This window comes from Manis pentadactyla, chromosome 11, assembly GCF_030020395.1.
Source record: "Manis pentadactyla isolate mManPen7 chromosome 11, mManPen7.hap1, whole genome shotgun sequence".
Classification (NCBI taxonomy): domain Eukaryota; kingdom Metazoa; phylum Chordata; class Mammalia; order Pholidota; family Manidae; genus Manis; species Manis pentadactyla.
The window spans coordinates 71,073,088-71,087,255 of record NC_080029.1 but is presented as its reverse complement, the minus strand read 5'-3'; positions in this window follow the sequence as shown (position 1 = coordinate 71,087,255).

Below are 14,168 nucleotides of genomic sequence, written 5' to 3'. Positions count from 1 at the left end.
GTAAGTTGGTTTTCTATATTTAAAAAAAACTAGACTACATTAAGTTCAGCCCCTTTTAATAAGAGTGTGAATAGGCAAACCACTAAGTGAGATCAAATATCTGCAATACATGTATTTGCTAATGACTTGCCAAAGTATATATTAAGAACCCCTGGAAATCAGTAAGAAAAAGAGAAACCAATAGAAAATTAAGCAAAATATTTGGATAAGCACTTAAAAAAATATATTCATATGGCCAGAATATAAGTAAAGGTGTTTAAATTCATTCATCTTCAAGAAACTGAAAAATGTAACTACAATATGCTACCATTACCACTAAATGAAACAAAAGTCAGTGCCAAATGTTGGTAAAATCTGGGAACATATATTGATAAAATGACTTTGAATATCTTGTTTGGCACCATTCACTGGCAATGATCATTTTCATAAGTATCCCCCAGCAATTCCACTCCTAAGTATATACCCTCAGAAATGTTTACATATGTTTACTAAATACATATGTTAGAACATTCACATAAGCACTGTATATAATAGCTAAAACCTGAAACTACTCATATTGCTAATAGCAGTAGAATGGTTTAAAAAGTATGGTATATTAAGGCATGGAATAGTAATATATGACAAGAGTAAGCATGCTATGACTGCCTTCAGTGATAAGATCTAACAAATACAAATTGGATGATGGAAGTCATATCCAAAAGAGTTCATGGCATATAATTCAAACAAAAAAGAATTTCATTATATTAAAGTTAAAAAGCAGATAACCTTTGTGATGGGATTGCCTGCATAGGAGTGCTGGTACTGTTGCTTGACCTGGGTTCTGTTCACATGGGTCTATTCAGTTTATGAAAAGTCATCTAATTCTATACTTACTATTGGTCCATTCACCTTTTAATACCTTAATATGCAGTAAAAAGTTCAAAAAATTATGAAGAAGTCTGCCCCAAGTTATTTTGGAAAATACTCTCTGCATTTTCCTATTTAGTCATATAGTGGTACTAGAAGGTTCCAAACAGAAAAGAAAAAGTGGGAACATTTGGAACCACAATCCTCTAAGCATAATATAAATTTTCATTTCATAAAATGAAATTAAGTGGGAATATTTGTCTCAGATTAGTCCCCTATCATCTTCTTCATCTTTTATTAAGAACTTCTCATTTCAGACTTTCTTACTGATTCATAAATCTTCATGTATCTTTTAAGTGTTTGTGCCATCTTTTTCATTAGCTGTACCATATCAGCAAAAGTTACCATCTATCAGGACAGCAAATGTGTACATGTGTACACTGTTATGCATTTAAACAATGATCAAAATATAAGAAGATAGAGCATAAAAAATAGATAAGGCTTGTATCAGGGCTCTTACATAAAAACAATTTTTTGAACGGTAACAGTTCTTAATAATAAATCTTTTTTAATCTATGGGAAAAACTCCATTTACTGTACTTGCTATGGATATGAATTTTTTATCTGACCCTAACGTGAAAATTGCAGTGAACAGATTTTCTGTAAAGATTAACCTCAGTAATTTTTGTCTTGGACCAGTCATTAAAAACCCTATCAAACTTGACCAAACTAGAATTAATAGTCACTTGCCAGGTAATCTGTATTCAAAGTTATGTGATGTAGAGGTTTTCCTAAATCTGATGGCCCTCTGATATCAGTAATCCCGACTTTGTATTTCACTACAAATAGTGCTAAGAATTAAATAAAAATAGACTTTTAGATCCAATCTGAGGTAAATGTAGAGATTTTCTGAGTCTGTTTGGCATTTAAATTTAAGTTACATCAAAAGCTCATAAATATTTTCTATTCTGATTGTTACTAGTGTATGAATCAGGCTTGCCGTGAGTCCTTTTGTTTCTAAAGAGCAACTCAGCAAAATAAAGTCTTCTATAAAATGTATCCAATTTTCTTTAAAGTGTTTCCATTTATAATTAAGGCATCATGATTCATTTTAGAACTATTGGGAGATTAAACAATTGGAATTTAAATTTTTCATTTTAGTAACTAGAAAACTATACTAGTTTTTTAATGTTATTTTCAGACATAGAATATGCTAGGAAATGTAGCAAAACTGTGCTCCCACAGACTAATAACTTATGATAGCATATGATGAACAGTACCCATATCTTTCATAACCTGGTCAAGTTTCTATTATAGTTGAACCATTTGACAGGTCCAAAGCCTGTCATGTGTTTCCATGTCAGGGTGTTTGCACATTCAGATCCTTCTGTCTTGATTGCCCAGACTCTCATTAGCTTAAGCCCAACTCTCATTACCTTTTTGCTTCCTGAATTGCCTACATTTTAATGAAAAACATTATCACTCACCAAATATTTTAAAAATATGAGAATGACCATACCTCCTGTTTTTCTTGGGCAATCCCTTTTGTCCAGGCATAATTACTAATGCTACCTCATTTTCCTTTCAAGAGTGTCCCATTTAGATGACAAATTACATGGCAACATAATCATCTGTGATTATCTCAGAGCTAATCATTATGCTCTGTCAATTTTCTCTGAAATGTTTCTGAAATCCAGCATCTTCTCTCCATCTCTGCTGCCATCACTGTAAATCAGCTACCAGACTCCTGAAACAGTTTCTATCTGTACTTTTGTCCTTTATTTCTTCGAATCTTTGTCTACACACTGGACACAGGAATCTGAAAGCAAAGCAAACACCTATCTTTAGTTTTTTCTATTGATCTTACAATAAAATAAAAACTCCATAATCTAAGCCTCTATCTGACCTGTCCTTTGCCTACATCAGTGAACTCACCCGAGGCACCTGTCTTCACCCAGTTTCTCAGTCACACCTTGCTTTCTTCTGTGTTGGCTTTAACATATGTGCTTTTCTCTTCCTATAGAGATTTTCTCCCACATTTCTATATGGCTGCTATCTCATGCCTAAGGTTTTTGTTTGTGTCGCCACCTGAGAAGTCTTTGCTGATCAAGAAATCTAAATAGGTTCCCTTTTTATTCTCTACTGTATTACTATATTCATTTCTTCATAATCTTATAATGATTTGTGGGAAATGGCTTTTTTGCTTATTTTCTTTCTGTCAATTCCATAAGAGCAAGCTGTTCACCAGTGCCTGTTCAGCAGTGAGCAAAGGGTCAGACACATAGTGGTCTTTGAAACAACCAGCAAGTATATTTCAAATGACTAATTTTCCCTTAAACACTTTTCCAGATAATGGAGTCTGTAATCTTTACCTTCAATGAATATAAAACTGATATGTGCTACAAAGAACATAAAATAGAGTACTGTATTAAAGAGAGACCAGAGGAGAAAGCCTCTGCTTTTTCCTTTAGTTCTCAGGGAAGGCCTCAGTGAGAAAGTACTTGCTATTAGGATGTGAATCCTACACACTAAGTAAGGGAAAGCTATATGAAGAAAGCTTCAAGGAGAAGAAAGAACTTATGCAAAGCCCCTGAAACCAGAAGGGACTTAGCATATTAGAAACAGAAAGAAGGTGAATACAATAGCAGTGTGAGACCAAGGAAATAATCCATTCAATGCTTCATATAATTCAGCAGATATTTATGAAACACCTATTGTGTGCCACTGATTACTCTAGGTATTTGGGGTACATCAGTGAACACAGAAGGAAAATCTCCAACCTAGGGGCCATTACAATTTTAAAGAAGGAAGATTAAATTATGATATTTCATCACAAAATAACCAGGTATTTAAGAATAAAGAATGCTAGTGTTGCTTCTGGTACTTAAAGTGAATTAAATTTTTAATTATAGCATATTAAACGTCTTCAAATGTCACTTAATGAATCAGGAAGAATGTAAGTCTAAAATGTGAACCCACTTGGTTCATTAGATGATTACTTTGTTCTAAAGGAATGAGCAGTTTCTCACTCTATTAGTTATATTTCCTAAATTGCCAAATCTAATTTTATGTTCACCTGTATGCTGAACTAACCTATTACCAGTCTAGTCATATTGTCATTAAAGGAAATTGAACATAGCTTGGCATGCTGATTTGTTTGGTTTTCCAAGGGTTTAAAAAAAGCAACAATTCTAAGTTCAACCTTTGAACAAAAGTAGAAAAGAATTGTGTTATCTGGAAATCAGATACCATAGTGAAGAGGCCTGCAAAAATAAAATGAAGAGCAGTGGACTTACCATAGGTATATTCTATCTGTGATACTGTTACTTCTTTCATTAATGCCTTATTGGTTTGTAACCAAAGACTAATTAAACAGAGTCAAAAATTACATTTGTTCTGTGAGAAAAATGTAAACTGTTTTGTTTGTGTTTTTTAGAGAGGAGGAAATTTGGTGGCAAGGCCTGAAACCCCTTAGAGCAGGGGTTGATGGTCACAGCATTTTTTAACCTACAAATGTAAGCACAGGCAATGTTTTTTTTTATTTTGATATTGTACTGTGGGCATCTGTAGTTTCTATTTAGACAAAAATTAACAATTATCTTGCAGCAGAGAAAAAGACGTCTTGTATTCTCATAAAAAATTACATCTAAATTCATCTTTTTTTTAAAATCTTACTTGGAATAAAATCAACAAGAAGAAAGTTTCTAACTTTCTACAAAGTTCTGATTTAAATCTATATTTCTAAAACTATGAGTGTAAGATTGTGAGTAACATGATGGTCAAATATCTGAAAGATGTTGTCCTGAGAAAGCATAATATGATATTGATGTATCTTCCAAAAATTGTACTTTAGACTTAGGCTGTATTAGTAGAAATGCAATTTTTAGACTAAAGGTGGTAATGCTGCTGCCCTACTGTTTGCCAGTAGGTTACCATTGTAGTATTGTGTTCAGCTTTTTAGAGATTACCCTCTGTGATGTTGAATTTTATCTGTCAACTTGTTTGGGCCATGGGGTGCCCAGATAGTTGATTAAACAGTATTCTGGGTGTGTCGTGAGAGTCTTTCTGAATGAGATTAACATTTGTATCTTTGGACTGCCCTCCTCAGTGTGAGTGGGATTCATCTAATCCATTGAAGGCCTAAATAGAACAAAAGAAAGAATGAGAGAGAATTTGCTTACTTTACCTATTTTTTAGCTAAGACACTGGTTTTTTCCTGCCTTTGGACTTGCAATGAAATTGTACCATCGGCTTTTTTGGGTCTCATCAGCTTCCCTTGGGGCTTCTCAGAACTGTGTCTGTCCTGACCCGCGGGACTATCAACAGGGGTCGACGACCTGGAGGAGAGAATGAAGGGGCAAGGGACACAAAGAACGGACAGCAAGACAGGATATCTGATCAAGCTGACACAGTTTATTGTTTGCAGGCTCAATTTATACAGGTAGCAAGGAAGGGGTGGGTCAGGTGGTGATTGGGCCTTAGCTGGCGCCAGCGGGAAGGTGCAGAGGGGTGATTGAGCCTTGGCTGGCTCTGGCGGGAGCACAGGACCCGGAAGAGAAGCAGGGAGTTCGCCATCTTGTGGGTGGGGGCCCTTGGGAGGGAGGTTTTAAGGGTGGGGCTTTCATAACCGAGCCTGCCTAAAGGCCCACAGGTTTGCTCCCAACATGTGTCAGCCAATTTCATTTTTTGTTTGTTTTAATTTTTTTATAAAGGTATCATTGATATACACTCTGATGAAGGTTTCACATGAAAAACTTGCTTGGTAGTTACTACATTCATTCATATCATCAAGTCCTGCCAAAACCCCATTGCAGTCACTGTCCATCAATGTAGGAAGATGTCAGAGTAACTACGTGTCTTCTCTGTGCTACACTGTCTTCCCCATGACCCCCAACACCCCGTATGTGCCAAACATAATGCCCCTCAATCCCCTTCTCCCTCCCTCCCCATCCATCCTCCCTCACCCATCCCCTTTGGTAACCGCTAGTCCCTTCTTGGAGTCTGTGAGTCTGCTGCTGTTTTGCTCCTTCAGTTTTGCTTCATTGTTACACTCCACAAATGAGGGAAATCATTTGATATTTGTCTTTCTCTGCCTGATTTATTTTACTGAGCATAATACCCTCTAGATGCATCCATGTTGTTGCAAATGGTAGGATTTGTTTTCCTCTATGGCAGAATAGTATTCCATTGTGTATATGGACCACCTCTTATTTATCCATTCATTTACTGATGGACACTTAGGTTGCTTCCATATCTTGGCTATTGTAAATAGCGTTGCAATAAACATAGGGGTGCATATGTCTTTTTTAATCTAAGATCTTGTATTCTTTGGGTAATTCCCTAGAAGTAGAATTCTTGGGTCAAATGGTATTTCTATTTTCAGGTTTTTGAGGAACCTCCATATTGCTTTCCACAATGGTTGAACTAATTTACATTCCCACCAGCAGTGTAGGAGGGTTCCCCTTTCTCTGCATTCTTGCCAGCATTTGTTGTTCCTAGTCTTTTCTATGTTGGACATCCTAACTGGTCTGAGGTGATATCTCATTGTGGTTTTAATTTTCATTTCCTGATAATTAGTGATGTGGAGCATCTTTTCATGTGCCTGTTGGTCATTTGAATTTCTTCTTTGAAGAATGGTCTGTTCATAACCTCTGCCCATTTTTTAATCAGGTCATTTGCTTCTTGGGTGTTAAGACATGTGAGTTCTTCATATATTGTAAATGTTAACCTCTTGTCAGTTATGTCATTTATGAATATATTCTCCCATACTGTAGGATGCCTTTATGTTCTACTGATGGTGTCCTTTGCTGTACAGAAGCTTCTTAGTTAGATGTAGTCCCATTTTTTCATTTTTACTTTTGTTTCCCTTGCCCAAGGAGATGCATTCAGGAAAAAGTTGCTCATGTTTGTATTCAAGAGATTCTCGCCTATGTTTTCTTCTAAGAGCTTCATGGTTTCGTGACTTACATTCAGGTCTTAGATCCATTTCGAGTTTACTTTTGTATATGGACTTAGTAATCCAGTTTCATTCTCTCACGTGTAGCTGTCCAGTTTTGCCAACACCAGTTGTTGAAGAGGCTGTCATTTCCCTATTGTATATCCATGGCTCCTTCATCATATATTAATTGGATATACATGCTTGGGTTTGGGTTTATATATGGCTCTGTATTCTATTCCATTGATCTATGGGTCTGTTCTTGTGCCAGTACCAAAATGTTTTGATTACTGTGGCTTTGTAGTAGAGCTTGAAGTCAGTGAGTGTAATCCCCCATGCTTTATTCTTCATTCTCACAATTGCTTTTGGCATTTGGGGTCTTTTTCAGTTCTATATGAATTTTAGAACTATTTTTTCTCATTTGTTGAAGAATGCTGTTGGTATTTTAATAGAGATTGCATTGAATTTGTAGGTTGCTTTAGGCAGGATGGCCATTTTGACAATATTAATTCTTCCTATCCATAAGCATGGGATGTATTTTCATTTATTGGTGTCTTCTTTTATTTCTCTCATGAGTGCCTTGTAGTTTTCAGGATATAGGTCTTTCACTTTCTTGGTTAGGTTTATTCCTAGGTATTTTATTCTTTTTGATGCAATTTTGAGTGGAATTGTTTTCCTCATTTCTCATTCTGCTAGTTCATTATTAGTATATTGGAACACAACAGAGTTCTGTGTATTAATTTTGTATCATGCAATTTTGTGGAATTCAGTTATTCTAGTAGTTTTAGGGTGAATTTTTTAGGTTTTGTTTTTATGTACAATATCATGTCATCTGCAAACAGTGACAGTTTAACTTCTTCCTTACCAATCTGGATTTCTTTTATTTCTTTGTGCTGTCTGATTCTCATGGCTAGGACTTTCAGTACTATGTTGAATAAAAATAGGGAGATGGGCATCCTTGTCTTTTTCCCAATCTTAAAGGGAAGGCTTTCAGCTTTTCACTGTTAGGAATGATGTTGGCTGTGGGTTTATCATATATGGCCTTTATTACTTTGAGGTACTTGCCCTCTATACCAATGTTGTTGAGAGTTTTTATCATGAATGGATGTTGAATCCTGTCAAATGCTTTTTCAGCATCTATGGAGATGATCATGTGATTTTTGTCCTTCTTTTTGTTGATTTGGTGTATGATGTTGATGGATTTTCTAATATTGTACCATTTTTACATCCCTAGAAAAAAACCCTACTTGATCATGATGGATGTTGATTTATTGTTTTCACTTGTCTCCATATAGTGCTCGACCTCTGTTTTTATTTGGTCATTGATCCTTTGATTATTTAGGAGCATGTTGTTAAGAATCCATGTGTTTGTGGGCTTTTGTGTTTTCTTTGCATAATTTATTTCTAGTTTCATACCTTTGTGGTCTGAGAAGCTAGTTGGTACAATTTCAATCCCTCTGAATTTACTGAGGCTATTTTTGTGGCCTAATATATGATCTATTCTTGGAAATATTTGTGCACTTGAGAAGAATGTATATCCTGCTGCTTTTGGGTGGAGTGTTTTGTAAATGTCTGTTAGGTCCATCTGTTGTAATGTGTTGTTCAGTGCCTCTGTCTCCTTACTTACTTTCTGTCTGTTTGATCTGTCCTTTCAGGTAAGTGGTGTGTTAAAGTTTCCTAAAATGAATGCATTGCTTTCTATTTATCCCTTTAATTCTGTTAATATTTGTTTCATGTATGTAGGTGCTCCTGTGCTGGGTACATAGATATTTATAATGGTTATATCTTCTTGTTGGACTGACCCCTTTATCATTATGTAATATCCTTCTTTGTCTCTTGTTGCTTTCTTTGTTTTGAAGTCTATTATATAATACAAGTACTGTATGTCATGATTTTTTTCTCCCTATTAGTGCCTGAAATCTCTTACCCTCCCTTCACTTTTACTCTGTGTTTGTCTTCAGATTTGAAGTGAGTCTCTTGTAGGCAGCATATAGATGGGTCCTGTTTTTTATCCATTCAATGACTCTATGTCTGATTTTGGGGGTGGTTGATTTGCTTTTGCATCTGCTTAGTAATTAATTGTTCTACTTTCTTTACTATGATTTTATTTCTCTGGTGATAGTTATGTAGCCTTAGGAACAGTTCCATCTATAGCAGTCCCTCTAAAATACACTGTAGAGATGGTTTGTGGGTTATAAATTCTCTCAGCTTTTGCTTATCTGGAAATTGTTTAATTTCTCCTTCAAATTTAAGTGATAATCTTTCTGGGTAGAATATTTTTGGTTGGAGGCCCTTCTGTTTCATTGCATTAAATATACTATGCCACTCTCTTCTGGCTTGTAAGTTTTCTGCTGAGAAGTCTGATGATAGCCTGATGGGTTTTCTTTTGTATGTGTTCTTTTTTCTCTCTCTAGCTGCTTTTCAAAGTCTTTCCTTATCCTTGATCTTTGCCATTTTAATTACTATATGTCTTGATGTTGTCTTCTTTGGGTACCTTGTTTTGGGAGATCTGTACACCTCCATGGCTTGAGAGACTGTCTCCTTCCCCAGATTGGGGAATTTTTCAGCAATTACCTCCTCAAAGACACTTTCTATCCCTTTTCCTCTCTCTTCTTCTTCTGGCAGCCCTATAATGTAAATATTGTTCCGTTTGGATTGGTCACACAGTTCTCTGAATATTCTTTCATTTCTGGAGATCCTTCTGTCTCTCTTTGCCTTAGGCTTCTTTGTATTCCTGTTCTCTAATTTCTATTTCATTTATTTTCTCTTCTACTTCATCTAATCTGCTTTTAAATCCCTTCATTATATGTTTCATTTCAGATCCTGTATTCTTGAATGTTTGTATTTCATTCCTGAATTCCTTGCTAAGTTCTTGAATATTTTTCTGCAGCTCCTTGAGCATATTTATTACTTTTCTTTTGAAATCTCTTTCCAGAAGATTGATGAGTTCAGTTTCACTTGGCTCTCTTTTTGTTGTTTGTAGGATTTTGGTATAAACTAGGTTCCTTTGATGTTTCATATTTTTAGATGGCATCCTACAGTACCCTGAAGCTCTACTTTCTGGAGCTGCTCAGCCCCTGGAGTGATGGCAGAGGTTGCAGGGGAGTGGTGCTGTTGCCTTTTGGGAGGAAAGAGCTCTTTCCTGCTTCCTGGCTGCAGTGCCTGTCTCCACTGCCAAGGCCATTGGGTTAAACACAGAGGGAGAAGTTCTGCACTTGTAGCTGCCATAGACTGGGCTGCCTTCTGGTTTGTCTGGCGCAATGCCAGGGGCAGCCAGTTTGTGAGCTGGTGCTGGCTTGGAGGAAGGCGCAACAGGCGGCATATCATGGTGGTGTCCTCGGAGCTGTGTAGCTAGCCTGGTCGATGGAGCACCTATAGCTTTTAAAATTTCCCAACCTGCTGGCAGAGTGGTGCACCCAGACAATTTTATCCACCTTCCCTTTCTCCTGAGCAGCAATCTCTGTGCAAGCCTTGCCTCTTCAGCAGTCCTCTCACTGTTAGGAATTCTCTCAGACTGGCCGCCTTTCTTTTGTCTCAGAGTGGCTGGATGTGGCATTTTCCACAAGCAGCTGGAATCTAAGTCTCTCTAAGTATTCTACCTGTCTTAGTTTTCCAACCCCACTAATCTGCAGAGCACCATGTAATGTAGGTTTGTGTTCCCAGAGCAGATCTCCAGGGCTGGTTGTTCAGCAGTCCTATGCCTCCACCCACTCCCTGCTCCATTTCTATTCCTCCCTCTGGTGAGCTGGGGTGGGGGAAGGTCCTGGGTCCCTCCAGTTCACAGCTTTGGTACATTACTTTTTTCCTTGAGGTCTGCTGGTTTCCTCAGTTGTTGACAGTCTGTTGCAGCCTTCTTTCCTGTTGTTCTTAAGTATTTGATATATTTGTTATATTTTCATATTATATGTGGTTTTGGGAGGAGGTTTCTGTCTCACCTCTCACACTGCCATCTTTAATCCTCCAAGCTAATTTCTTATATTAAGCATCTCTTTTCTAACTCCATCTTTGTCATCTCTCTCTTTCTCTGTCTCTCTCTGTTTCTATCTTATTGGCTCTGTTTCTCTAGAGAAAGCAAATAACATTCTCTAAGGGTGGCATTGATAAGTACAAGTTATTTGATTGGATATATTCAAGATGGCTATGGGGTATATTAATTATGGAAGGCTATAGACTATAGTAACATATAGATCTTAATTTTTGTAACTCTCTCAGTATAATTGTTTCTTTCTAGCTCTCATAAGAGTTCAAGTTGATACCAACATGGGTTTTGGTTTATATTGCACACATTCTCTTAGACCCAGTTTGACAGAGGCTGTGATGTTTTCAGTATGTGAGGCAATGGTCAACTTGAGCATTACCATCTCTGGGAGACAGAGGGTAAAGTACAAAGGTACAAGCATCATTCATCATGAGTCTGGCAGCAGAAACAGATTCCAGATGTCATGTGAAGTCAGAGCATTGAGAGATTTCTCTAAATTTTTGTTGGAAAAAGCTCCATGGATGATGCAGAAGTTGAGCCTGATAATGCAGTAGGATTTTACTAATTGAAAAGAGAATGAGAAAAATGTTTACAGAAGAGATAGAAACAAGGCATTTTGAAATGTGTTAATTATTGTGGAATCAAAATCATACTGTTTCTCTTATAGGACTTGTTCAGGACAATTTTGTAACATTTAAAATCAAATACCCTGTGATTCTTTTAGATATTTATTCTTATGTCAATAATTGTTTATCTCTTTTTTACTTTTTAAATTCTCTACCCATTAGGCTGCCAAATCCTTAAGCATAGGGACTTTCAAGTTATTATATTCTGTTAAATCTTCTGTTATGAGAACAATGTCTCTAACATTGATGTTTTAGGAAATATATGTCTAAGGTGTACTGATGTCTCACTATCCCCCAACATGTACACAAAAAATTCTGTTTCATCCAGTGACTACCTGAAATATATATTAAGACACATGCTTCTATCTCCTAGATAGATAGCACCTCAAATCTTTATTCTCAGAGATGAAACATTTTTATCATTAACTAACAAGAGTTTAAGTGATTTCCATCTATCTCCTTAATGCAACTTTTGGCAGAGAGCTTATTTAGAGATCCTGAATTAGGAAGAAAACATTTAAAAAACTGGCTAACAGAGATAGAACTTAGAAGTCCTTGCCTGCTTCCATTCAAATTATCAGTCTCTGTTTATAGACTTTAGCTTGTGATATAACATTGGATCAGTTATTTGCCAGAATATAGAGTTCAGCTTTCTCATTACTGAGAAAGGAAGAGAAATATCCAACTACTTGCTGTGTATGTTACATTGTGACTTTAATCCTATATGCTGTAGTATATTATATTTGTTAATGGATGGCACTGGGATATATTACAAATTCTCAGTAGGATTTAGAACTGGTGCAAGGGAACACAGAGTTAGCAAATAAACAAAAATAGCAAACTGTAGAAGTCTCTTTTGTTAGGGAACATGCTACATGAAGGAACATCTTATCAGATAAATATGTACAGAATATAGTTTAAAAAATTTTTTTAAAGCATGCTAGGATTATTGAGCTTCTATTTGCCTCATTTTTACAGGAAGGGACTGTGGGTTGATTCCAGCCTACTTTAGAATAATGCTAGCAGTTAATTCTCCCTTGGAAAACCTGGAGCTATTTTTTTCCTGAAGAAAACTATAGGTTATTAGTGAATTTTCTCGTACTATTGGCCTCAAGTTGTTCTCTGTCTGTTGCCTTATAGACATGCTGTCTTTCATTTATGCAGATGGAACAGATGACCCACTATCAGTAGGATATTGCATCAATTAATGGCACATAATTGAGAAATAACAGATTGGGGTTAGGGGTGCAGTCCGTGAGTAGAGAACAGAGTTTTCCCAGTAAGAAGCATACTGGCCCATATGGAAATTAAATATGTGACCTTGACTTTAATAGCACCAGGATCTAATTGAGTTAACCATCTCTGTCATACAATGTCATATAAATAACTAACATTCTTGTCATTATCACCCCATGATATCTGTTGATGTTATAAATCTCTGTTTCACTATTCAAATAATACTGTTTCTATGATGACATTTCTGATGATACATTTTTTTTTGCTGTAGTACAGATTTAGTGTTGTGCTGGAACCACTTTAAACTTTTAAAAGTTATAATTATTAAATGTAATTTTAAATTAAAATTTATAATTAAACAGATTTCTTTAAAGGCAATTACAGAAAGTGATTCTAAATTCTAACTTACAAGGAGTAATGCATAATGGTCATTTCTAATAAAATAATAACTATCATATGTTGGGCTTTAAGGAGACATAACACCCTCATCTTCTGCACTGAAGTTCAGGAGCCAACTGAGATAAAACACATGAGTCACTATTAATTTTTCACATAGTGGTGATTATGCCAGAATGCGATTTTTCTATAAACAGGTCTGTTCAAAAGAGAGGCAAACAGCTGAGTTTTTTTACTCACCTTTACCAAGTAAAGTAAAGGATGAGGAAAGAATTTAGATTATTTTTCTTTTCCTGAATTCCCTTAACAAGAAAACCTGGAGAATAGAGGGTTTCTGTCTCCAAATACCATATTTACCTTCTTAGAGCTGATGTGCCGCTGGTTTGAAAACATGCCAAGCAATTTACATGGATGGTTTTGTTTTATTTTCCCAGGTATGTCACGAGTCAGGTATTAACACCTCCAAGAATAGAAGAGAGATGTGAGGCCCAAAGAAGTCAGTTTACTTCCTCAAATATTAAGTGAAAGATAATGATTCTGAATTCAGAGTTCTCTGATTTCCAAAGCCTATATTTTTTGTTTCTACAATTTTCTGCAAATAAATTACTATTATATATAATAGCAATGGTTGTATGTCAGCAAATAGGGAACAAATCTTTCTATTCTTTGAATAATGTTGTAACCTCAGATATGCAGAAATGTTTAAGCTGTTTTAAGCTGATACACTAAATATCTCCAGCTGTCTGTCCTTACCCTGTTTCCTCCCTTTTTAATTTTCTCACATGTAAGAGATCCAGAGACAGGTCTAGGAAGCATGTTAGGAAAATAAGCTCTGTCTCTTCCTCCACTGAGCATTGCTCCAAATACTTATTTTATGTGTATTGTATACAAATGGTACTATAAATCAATCAATCATCTATCATTATATGTATCATCTATCATCACCTAGCTGTAGCATTTAAGTGTACCTTTGGCAAGAGCTTAGCTTTTTTGATCTGTTAACTCAGCTTTTATACTTGTGACATTATTGGCATCCCTTTTGACTGGTAATTTGAGCAATCTAGAATTTCTTATATAACTTCAGTCTGAAAAGCCCATGTTTACTTAATCCTGCCATTGGTTTTTCAGCTAATATACTTCTTATGTCTCA